The following is a 9,602-nucleotide window of genomic DNA, read 5'->3' as shown; positions in this document are numbered from 1 at the left end:
ATCCATGATTGCTTTCATCCATGAGAGCCAGGGTGGGGTAGTGGTTCGGGCGGTGGATTTAGACCTGGAAGATCCCAGCCTCAGCCATGAAGCTTCCTGGGTGACCTTGGGCCAGTCACTTTCTCTCATCCTCACAGGGCTACCTGTGATGTAGGCTACCACACAGGGTTGTTGTGAGGACAAAAGGAGGGGAGCAGCTGTGTACACCGCCCTGAGCTCTTTGGAGGAAGGGCAGTATAAAAAATGTGAAAAATGAAAAATAAAATAAATAAATAATAAATGGTCCCAAGTGCATCAATTTGTGTGTTTTCTGCTTTTTCCTGGGCCGGAGGTGTGCGCTCAGGCATTATTTATAGTCAATAAGTTATTCAACAAGGATTTATAGTCAACAAGGAGTTATTCGTACCACCCCCCCCCCTTCACTTGGTCTTCACATGCTGGCTTGGTGTGCATGTCTAGTGAAAGCACACCCATGATTGTCCCCAGTGCATCAGTTCGTGCCTCCATGTGTTTTCTGCTTTTCCCTGGGCATTATTTTAACCCCCCTCCCCCATTGCCTCTGAACAACTTATTTCTTCATGTGCTTCTGGATGGTCTGTATGCTTTCACTGTGCAAGAGGTGTGTGGTAAACAGTTCATAGTTCTCATGTGGTTCTACGTGCCTGTATTATAGTTCTCATGTGTATTAGAAATAAGCTGAGTAAAATTCATTCATTCATATAAGTTCCATCTTTAATGTATTCGTTTATGTAAATTTATGTTAATTTTTTTCAAATTTGCAATGTCAATTCTTTTTTTTTCCTGGCCCCTGACAGTGTCAGAGAGATTATGTGGCCCTCCTAACAAAAAGTTTGGACACCTCTGTCCTAAGCAGCAGTTCCCAAGCCTTCTGGCATCATGACCCATCTCATTCTCCCTGGTGAATCACAACATGCTGCTCCTTCTTTAAAGGTTCCAGAGGCCTCTTCTGGTCTGGCAACCCACTCTGTTGGCCTCTGTGGGACTCAGAATGGCCCACAGAAGCCACTTCTGGTATTTGGAGGTCACCTCCAGTTTGATCAGAAGTGACTTCTGAGCACTCCTGTAAGCCACTCTAAGGCCTGCAAAGGCGGATAGAGTGGGTTGCCAGCCTCAAAATGGCTCTGGTTTGGAGCATCTGGAGGCAAAAGCAGGCAGGAGGGCCCAGGACACAACCCACCTGGCATGGACTCATGACCCACTGGTGGGTTGCAGCCCATACTTTGGAAAGCCCTACCCTAAAGTGTGACCAGGGGTGCTGGATCTATTTAAGTCATTTCTGCCCAGTATTACATATGCACAACAGGGATCAAATGTGTACACCTGTGGACTGGGCAGAAATGGGTTAAGCATAGTAGAGAAGAGGGAATTTTGGCAGGTGAAGCTCAACATAGAAGGGTTTAAAAAGCTGTACCTGCCAAAATTCCCTCTCCTCTACAATGGTTAAAGGTATAGGCACTCTGTCCCCCCTATGTCATGAAACTGTTGTTTCATGTGGGTTTTATGTTCTCCTGCATTGTTATTAGTTAGGGCTTCTCTTGTGTAAAAGCTTCAGGTGAGAGTGCTTACTGTGAGGATAAAACCCTCACCTTTTACCTAAGGGAGAGTTAGCCTCATTTTGGTGCTGTGAGTAAAGGAAAGAAGTTAAATGTAATTCTGGCTAGTCAGTAGAATAGTCAGACTGTGTTAGGCTTTCTTTTTTTTTTCTCCTTAGTTGCTTTTATCAGCCAGTTCACAAAGGAGTTTTGCCTTGGGGGAGTCCTGCGGGTTTGGGAGCCTCCTGGAACTGTAGTATTTTTTACTTAACTGTATGTCCGTTAAAAAGCCCTCCTTTTGTTAGTTGGTAATAGTTAATGGATCTTAAACTTTTGGGTTCTATTCTTTTGTCTGGGTCTCTTTGAGGTATCTGGGAGCCATTACCCTTTTGTCTTACGAGGGTAGGAGAGAAAAGAGAACTCCTTAAATATCTTTATGTTGTAAGGAAGAGCGATTTAGCCCAGGGAATCCCTCTAGTGATGCTGGCTCTTGGGTTGGAGGCTGTGGGATAGATACCCAGGGGGCCTTCTTAGGTAGGTGTAAACTGAACAGGAAGCGGGGACATTTTCCTGAGAATCCTGACACCCTATCTCAGACCAAACAGTGTCAATTGACTCAGAAATAGTCCAGAATGCACTGCAACATTGGCATAAGTAGGCAGGCCTTCATTCAATGGTGCTGCTTGGCAAAAGGGCATATTCTGTATTTGATTATTAAAGAAAATAATAGAAAATAATTCAAGACATCACCTCCAGTAACGAAAAAGGATAGGGACAGCAGTTGCTTTTGCCCTCAGTTTAGGAATCTGCAATTATTTTTGTTTGAATTTTAGGTTATGCAGTCCTTGCTGCAGACTTGTGTGCAAGAAAACCCCATAATGTCTTGTCTTGTGCATTTTGTGGACCATTTGTCTTCCTCTGGTTTTTACACTTGGACTATTCTGAATGCATTTTATGCTGCAGTTTTTGTCATCATATTTTGGCACCGGTTGATCTTTTGTGTTGTTAGCCACCCTGAACAAATTCAGAGTGGAGGGGAAAGGCAGGGTATAAATTTTAAAATAACCAACGGCCCAATACTATCTGTGGGATACACTGACAAACCACAAGGTTCACCGACATATCTTGTGGGCCACTGTTGTGGCAACCCCTCTGCCATTCTGTGGAGATACCCACGGTGTTAAGACCCTCTGAATCTCACAGCACCAGCAGCACTCAGCAGACTGGTGTCAGCTGACAACAGGGGCAGATAAACAGTAGAATGGGAAGATCTTGGTGGGAACAGTGGTTGCCAAATCCTATCTCCCCATCCCAGTCACACCCTCTGCCACTCTTCACATCTATGCCAGCAAAAGAGCTGATGTTGAACTGAGAGGTTCAATAGGCAGCTAGGAAGCCAAGAGAGTAAAATTTTTCTTTACTTACCTTTCCCAGCCTGATTGGTGCACAGGATACAAGTGGCTGCTACATCAGCACCCCTGCATACCATAAGGGACTAGCATTGGGCCATAAGTATCTGCTGACTAACAGCCCAATCCTATGCATATCTACTTAGAAGTAAGTCCTACTACAGTAAATGGGACTTACTCCCAGGAAAGTGTGGATAGGATTGGGTTGGAAACTAGCTCAAAAACTTCCTCCCTCATCCATATACAGTTTTACAATACAATGCAATGCAATGTTGCAATTTTGCAATACAATGCAATGCATTAGTAGAACCCATTGGTGTTTCTGGAGGAAAGGGCAAATGCCTCAGGAAGTGCCACCGCCATGCTTCCCCCCCCTGCCCGTTTTTTTAAACAGGCCTTTACAGAGGACCAGAGAGGCTGCCCATGGCCTCCCTGGCCCCCAGAAGGACCTCTGGTGCTTCTAGAGCAGTGGTTCTCAAACTGGTGGGTTGCAACCCACTAGTTTGTGTAAAGATGCCCCATTCCCTTTAAGGGGCGGGGGCAGGGGGAAGGAGCAAAGCAATCCCCAGGATCACACCCCTGTTGGGGGGGGGGGCTATTTGTTCACAAACCATATGTGCTCCCAGGGTCCAGGGGGTGTGGGGAGCCCAGCTCAGTGCTTGCAGGGCTCTCTGTGGCTTGTAAACAGTGAAAGTTCCAAGCATGACGAAACAGTTCCATTCCTTCTTTGCTCAGACCATTACCAGCCACAAGGTTCTTTTCCAGTTATATCTCTATTTACAAGGGATTTCTCATGGGGGGGGTGAAGACTTCCTATTCAAGAAAGCTTCTGATCAGTCCTGGTCCCATTCAGTCCTGCCTTTCCTCTAATGAGTTTTCCAGGATTGGGATGGCGGTGGCATTGAGAGCAAAGGCCCCCCATCCCTTGTACTGGCCACCTGAGTGCTGGGAGAGCAGCAGCCACTATTTTTGCCTCTGCTTCCTCCTCTGGGTATCTGACTGGGCTTTCCTCCTGGGAGTAGACACCCCAATGCAACCGTGTTTCATAAGTCTTTCTCCCGTGACTCACTGCTTGCTTGCCTGCCTGCCTGCCTGCCTGTCTTCAGAGCCCAATACCCTGAGAAGAAAAAACAAGAATGGTATTGGCCTTTTTTTGCCAGTGACCCCAGAGCCTCCCACTAGTCTCCAGGTCTCTTTCACCACAGACCCTGTAAATACTGCCCTGCTTAGGGATAGGGAAGTGCAGGGCCACTGAGAAGAATTTTATCAGGGGGTACAGAGTTTCTTTTGGGACCTTTCCCTTCTCCATTGGATCAGAATTTCTACCAATTAGAATCTACAAAACCATGTAGGCTTACCCAAAATGTGCCTACTAGTCTTCACACAATATATGCAAACATTTTCTGAGATCCTACAAAATTTTTGGCTACCCTCCTTCAGCTTCCAAGCCCCCTTTTTGACCCAGATATGATGTACCCCCTGCAGCCCCTCTCATGAGCCCTGGATGCATATTGTTTTCTCCATAGTGCTGGGAGAAGAGTTGTCTACCTATTATCATAATGAAGCCCATGACCTCATAAAAAAACCCCTGTTGACCATGCTGGGATTCAGATGAGAGTTTCTCATCTATTCTACCTCTACTGTAGCATGCAAAGCATTTGCTCTGCTACAGAGCTACTGCCCCTCCCTTGTGATATCTGAGCAGATAGTTACCCTTTACTCAGGCACCTGTAAAGCAAACAATTGTATAAAGTGGGGGATGATATGGAAGAGAAAGAGGAAAGACTGAAGTCATCTTCAGAGCACTAAGTTAGAACAGAGTCCCATGTTGCTTTATCCGGATGCTTTTGACCACTGCATGACTCCTGAGACAGCAGATATAATTCTTAAAGGTTAAGCACTACAAACAAATTTACCTCATGATGAGAAAAATGTCAGGGAAAAGAATTAATTAAATCTGAAAAGATGTCTATGTGTAACCAAAGATTTACCTTGCAGTTAAATCGAGATCTTACAGTTTCTGAAATGTCAAATTCATTTTTAAAGCAGAAAAAAAGAAAAAAGGCAAAGGCAAAAGAAGGAATGGAAGGGCAGAACATTCTTTGTGGAAGACTGATAATCACACAGACTTGAATGCTACATTTGATAAACTTGCCTGAATATAAACATTGAATAACAAAAGGCAGGTACTACGACACAATGCAGATTTGCAAACTATAAATGCTTAATATGAAAAATACAAACTGCTTAATGTCAAAGACATTGACAGCCCAGTCCTAACTGCATTCTCGTGGGACGCTGGAGTGGTACCAGTGTGGGCTATGCTGCATTACTCAAGGGATTTTTGGCTGCTGTAGGTTTGCTCAGGGTAAGGGGACAATTGTTCCCCTGCCCGGGGATAAGCCCCTGCAGCCTCAATGAGCAACTCGGACCTGCACCAGCAATATCAGTAACGCAAGTCTGAGTTGATCCATGCAGGTGGGTCAAGCCTGGGAAATCGGTTATGAGACAGTGTGTGCTGACAATCCAGCCTCCCTCCCAGGCTTGATACCCCTACCCCACTCCATCTCCTCCCCGTTCAACTCCCTCCCCACCCTCCCCTGCCCCTGCATGGAACTTTCCTGGTCTGGCAAGCATCCCAATGGCCGCAAGTGTGCACAGGAAGGCTCTGGCTCTCAGTGCTGTTGCAAAACAATTTACAGCACTGTAGAACACATGTTCTGCCAGTGGAATGCTTAGATAGTATTGGTTCGTTAATCTCCAATTCATGTGATACGGATTCTCCAAGTTGTAGAAGTTGGGAAATTGATCATAAATATAAGCATGGCATGGCATGTGAAGAAGGAAGCAAAATTACACCTTAATGTTCCACAAGAAGTAAATATATATATGGTGATATTTTTCCCAATATATATGCTGAAAGGTTGTGGTGTTTTTGTGCTTGTTTGTTTTGGGAGAAATTCAGGCAGCAATCCTATGCAGGTTTATCTTCAAGTTGCCCTATGCATAGTGCACTTCCAAGTAAACATGCATAGGATCAGGCTATCAACACATTGTTTGCTTTGAAGGAAAACTGAATGCCAATTTTCCAACAGAACTGAGCTCAAATTAGCTCACTGCATTATTACTATCATTCCAAGGCTATAGACAGCACTTTCTAAGAATGAGGAAACAGGTCCCTGCCCCAGACAGCTGCTACTTCCACCACCAGTACGGATGGTTCAGAGGTCAGCCCAATCAGGCGGGCATTCTAATGGGCACGAGCAGTCAACCAGTGCAGGACTTGGTCAACCCTTAACAACCCTGAGAATTCTAATAGGAGAAAACATGATTGACTGCCCTTCCCCCTTTCTGATGCCCGTGACTTCTCCATCCACACTGCCGGCTCAATGGCAGTTATAGTCTTAATAGGAGGATTAATAATTTAATACACATAGGCACAAAGCACCAAAAACATTACATAAATAACACATCAATCAACATAGCAATATATTATCCCAGTGAATAACTAAACATTCTCTACAACTGGAGTTGCCACCAAATTTTATCCACGGTGAAATTCAAGGCTAATTTGGGTGGGGCTTCTGTTCAAGCAAAATATTTGTAGGACTTTAAAGGAAAATTTTTTCAGATCAGTGACATTACTTCATACAAAGTTAAGTTCTCATCACTTCTCACTCAAGAAAACATAAAAATAGGATAGAACATCGGTCTGAGTTTTGAGGGAGAAAAAGGATTTGTGTGCCCAAGGAGACCCACTGATGATTGGGCAGCCTATTAGGAGTTAAGTAGAAAATGCTTTCACTTACCATCTGCAGGCTGTCCAATCGCTGTCACACACCCCCTCTAGTCATAGGATGCAGCGCACGCCTTTTTGGTGGTGAGGAATAGGATTGGGTTGTGAATGTTCTAAACTTAACATTTTCCTCAACATAGCTTTATGTAAGAGGTTACATAAAGAAATACAGAAAACCGAACTGAATTGGAAAATCCAGACTTGGAAGATCTGTAAGGAGGACAAGAGGCAGATAGGGGCCTTGAGGGTACAAGGGGGTACGAGAAGAACACAGGGCTTGCTGTAGAACAGAAAATTCTTCCCTGGACAAAGCTTCTGTTTCTTAAAGAAAAGGTAGTGCAATCCTGAGCTGCCTGGAGCGCAAGGCTGCCATGGTGCAGAAAATGGCTTCCATGGCATCCAACATGCAAGCAGGCAGCTGCCGCCGGCTCCTTGGGAGAAGGGGGCATTTGTCCCCTTCCCCCAGGTAAGGAAAGTAACCCTGCAATAGGGCTACTCAATTCTGCGGCAACCCTTGGGTTGGCACAGAATTAAAAAGCTCTGTGTTGGGCTGCACGGCCTGACACAGAGCTCAGGATCTTGGCCCTCCACCCGCACGCCACACCTCTTCCTCCAACCCTGGAACACCTCCTCCCTACCTACCCCCACACCCCCACCTACCTCTTCACCCAGCAATTCGGGCGGCGGAATACCAGCTATCCCCCTGCTGGGCTAGCTCTGATGCTTGGCTGGCACTAAGCCCTGCAAACATGCCTTATGGCACGTTTACAACAGTATACACCAGTGGTGAGCTGGTGCGCACTTCATAGGATTGGGCCCTAAAGCTTCCTCCAAACCTTAGCCTATGCTCAAAATTGTCTAGTGCATGCTGTACGTGAATCATTGTTTTCTCTCAGTAGAAGCTGGGAAGAAGGGAAGGGCCATAACTCACTAGCAGAACACCAGTTTCAAACCCTGGCATCTCCAAGTGGGTTGAGAAAGACCCCTGCCTAAAACCCTGGAGAACCTCTGCCTGTCAATGTCAGTAATAGTAACTTAGATGGATCAATGGTCTGACTCAGTCTAAGGCAGCTTGTCTCATGCGTTCACACTACTGGGAATGCTCATTAATGTCTGAGAAGCCAAGCGCAATGCCCTGGTGTTGGCAAACTTAGGATGTATTCAAACCTTTCTCTTACATAGGCACTGGCTGCTAATCAGGGAAGGGGTGAGATTTTTCAGCAATTCTCTCCTGCACCCTAAAAATCTGCCATTGAATGTTTCATGTCCCTCAAGGACAAGGTAGTATGTGGCACAGGGTGGGTGAGAAGCAGAAGGGGAATTGCTCAGAAGCACTCTCCTGTGTGCGCTGGAGACAGTGCCCATGGAAGAGAGGATGTGGATGCAAGCATTTGTTTGGGAGAATAATTCCTTCAGGAAAAAATATTATTATGGAAACTTCTATACCTTGTCAACAGCACAGTATCAAACTTTGAACTGTCTCAAACCTCAGCCAGGAGTGCCCTCTTTGCTTGTCAGTATGACTCTTGCAAGTTCACTTAGAGTATTTAAAAAATACATAAAAGGAAATACTTTGTGGAGAAAAGATCAAAGAAAATCCTGAAAATGTACAACTCTCTGAAATGGAAGCTTGCAGCTTTCAGACCTTTTCGCAAATTGTTACAAAGGGTGAGTCTACACTACAAACCCCTGTTGTTTTTTGGTCATTTTCAAATGTCTTTGGTTTCCTAGGACTCTTCTAGGAATTATAGTTTGGGAAGATACTAGAAATGATCTGTTAAGAAATCTCTAGCCCACAGGCCAATCTACCTCTGAGCCCAGGTGATCTGGTTGTCTCAAGTGGCTGGCTAGGGGAGGTGGCAAATTGGCAGGGGTGCCCTAATCTGGCTGTCTCAAGTGGCTGGCTGGGGGAGGTGGCAAATTGGCAGGGATGCCCTGCACCTGCCCCACCTACTCTACTGTTTCACCATGTACTTCAATCTCTTTCTTGCTCACCTGCCATCCAGCCCTGCATGGTGTCCAGCTCAGTTCCTAGAGAGGTTAAGCAGATGGTAGGACCCTGCATTTTTTCACTGTTCAAGGGAACCCCAAGTCAGAATCTCTGATAAGAGAAATAAATCTATCCAATCATAAGAAAAAGGTAGTGGAGGAGAAGGTGAGGAACAGAGGACTCTGGGATCGCTCCATCACCACCTCTTTGCCACTTAGCTGAAAACAGGTTGGGTGCAGGCAGGTTGAGGTGTGTGCTCAACAAAAAAAAGGGGGGGATTCAGGTGCCGCTTCTGGTACTGCTTCACTTTGGACCAGGCCTGCTAGCACTTCCTTGCACAACCACACTTCCCAAGATTTTCTGGGAAAACAGAATGATTATTAAACCAGCTTGAAGTGCAGTTAGATTCGCCCAAAGAACAATGTTTAGCTTTCAGCGTGTCACTTCTGAATGATGTCAAGTCAGAAAGCAGAAGAGAGCCATTTTTAAATTCTGCCTCTATTCTGATCAGTGGGACTCATTTAATTTACAGAGGCACGACATTTAAATAAAGTTCATACTACTTGTGCAAAAGCAACCTTCATTTCCCTTCATGACATTTCCGGCACAATACTAGCATCAATCCAGATATATGTGGCTGTATTGCCTCTCAAGTATTTCTGTTCCATCTACCTGCTTACATTATATAATTTGCACACGTATCTCCTAAGTTCCAAATTCAGTGCACCCTTACCTGGGAGTAACTCCAGTTGAGCCCAATAGGACTTGCTGTTTAGGATTGTACATTTGTGTGTGTGTGTTTCTATCACTCTATTGATAGATAGAGATGTATATTTCAATGGAAGAAAAAACAA

The sequence above is a fragment of the Tiliqua scincoides genome, chromosome 2 (genome assembly GCF_035046505.1).
Source record: "Tiliqua scincoides isolate rTilSci1 chromosome 2, rTilSci1.hap2, whole genome shotgun sequence".
NCBI classification, from domain to species: domain Eukaryota; kingdom Metazoa; phylum Chordata; class Lepidosauria; order Squamata; family Scincidae; genus Tiliqua; species Tiliqua scincoides.
Note: the sequence above shows the minus strand (reverse complement) of the source record.